This window comes from Teleopsis dalmanni, chromosome 1 (assembly GCF_002237135.1).
Source record: "Teleopsis dalmanni isolate 2A chromosome 1, ASM223713v2, whole genome shotgun sequence".
Taxonomy (NCBI): Eukaryota; Metazoa; Arthropoda; class Insecta; order Diptera; family Diopsidae; genus Teleopsis; species Teleopsis dalmanni.
In genome coordinates, this window is record NC_051846.1 from 53,043,829 (window position 1) to 53,046,151 (window position 2,323).

Genomic DNA, 2,323 nt, shown 5'->3' on the forward strand with positions numbered 1-2,323 from the left:
TAATTGTAGTTTTTCCTTCTTATTATTGAATTTTGCAATAAAACTCAATAATTTCTTCATTTACATGACTAATCCAAACTGTAACATAGATGTTTGGAAAAATTACTGATCCATATTTATAATAACTATTCTACAATCATAAAGCTTACGGCAAGAACGGCATAATGTACTATCAAAAACATATATAGTGTGGGGAATCCCATACATAACTTATCTAGAATTCATAATAACTAAAACACAGCCTTAATGTTTCCGACAAGAACCTCAGATATGTACCATGTATTATCAGAAACGTATATACCAGAAGAGAACTTTTAAAAATGAATTTAGAGTACAAATAAATATTTTTAATTGCAAAAAAAAAAAATTTATATGCACTACCGAATCCCCCCTCCCACTTTGTTTAAGGGTCAGTAAATTATAATTGTCGAGTTGGAATACATATTGAAATTCATATTCTTTTAAATATTATTTAATAGATTCTTTAATAAATATTTAACTGTCTTAGTTTTTTAAACAAATGCGATTATATATATTAACTTCAAACATAAATTGAAGAATGCCGACGGAAAAGCATTATTAAAAATTGATAAAATTAATTTTAATTATTTAATATATTGCAGTGATTTCTAAACATATTTAAATTAAATAAATTTTTTTATTTTAAAAATCATTTAAAAATTTCTTCAACTACCAACTAAAATTTACTACTTAGCAAAGGCACTACGTCATCTATAATAAGAAATTTTCCGACATAAACGTAGCATAAAATTGCAAGTCTCTTTGCGATATTAAAATGCATGTTTACATGTTGCGGCGAACATACAAGCATTAGCCAGTTTCAGCGCAATGAATACTTTTCCTCTACTTGAAGCTACTCAACATCGTCTCACTTCTCCCGCTTAACAATTTTCACAACTGAAAATCGCTTATAAAATTGCTGCTGTATTATCCCAAGAAGCAGATAGACAGACAGACAGTAAAACCAACAAGCAATCCAGCCGGTCTTTGCGAATGCATGCTATGCGGTAGAGTTACTCTGCGTTCGTTGCGCATATTACAAAGCAAGCAAAGTGAAATAGCAATAGTTTTTATTTTATATGAATGTATGAGTGTATAAGTGTATGAGTTTAAATGCAGCAGCTCCCCAAACGCACGAGCTCACTTTACTCACTTCATTGCTGAGCAAATTTTGAGCATTATTCTGTAAAATGATGGAGGGGAGTTGAGTCGTGTTACCTCACTGTTTGTGCCCGTTTATTTATTATTATCTGTGTACAACTTGTTTCTTGTACCAAAGAAAAGAAAACAGGATAGGAAAACGGAGCTCTCCCAATGTACCATAATCTTTAGTAATTCTTTTTGTATTTCATTTTTTTATAACATTATTTTCTCCTAGAAGCGCATTTATTGGTTTGTTTTGTATTTTATGCTACTGTACGGTAAAGCTGTTCGAATGGCAATAACAACAACAACAACAACTATGGCAAGTAAGAGTAAATGTCAGTAGTAAAAAACAAATGTGGAATTTGCTATAACAAGGATATTTAAGGAGTTGATTTGCATCCCCTACTACTCCACCTCTTTGCAGTAATCAACCATACTTGTTTTAGTTGTTGTTGTTATTGTTATTGTTGTGTGCTTTCATCACCTTTCACACATTTTTTTGCAACTATTTCTACTTTTGTTGTTTGTTGTTGTAGTGTATTTTTTCATGTAGTGATTTCATTTTTTCATGTTTTCTTGGTTTTATTTTATTGTTGGGAGTTCTACGAGCACACAACTTGTAAGACATGTTTTTTTTGCTCCTTTGTGTGTTTGTTTTTTCTTATTTTTGTTTTTTAGGGTGGGAATTGGGTTGGAAGCCTACTTTAAAGTTCGTGTTATTGGAATTGGGATTTAAATTCGGTTTGATGATTGTCGTGCGTGTGAACGGATGGTTTGCCCGTATCCTTGCGCTGACTTAATTTAGGTGCTTAGACGAGTTTAGTTAATATTATCGCGTTGTTTTTAGTGTGGTATTTTTGTTTTTTATTGGAGTTTTTGAAGATTTTTATTTTTTTTCTTAAGAACTTTGTCTACAGTTTATATGTTTTATTTCAAAGTTAGTTTTTTGAATTGTGTTTTCTAAAGAATACTTAACATTCTTTTTTGAAATGATTGTGTTTTGCTTTCTAACGTTACCCTACAACTATTTTTAAGGAATCTTTAAAAGAATCTTCTAAAAGTATTGCACGCGAATATAAATCAGACACTCTATAACATTAATTTTCTATTTAATGAACAATGCTCTAAAATATAGTTTTGGAAATATGAACTGTTT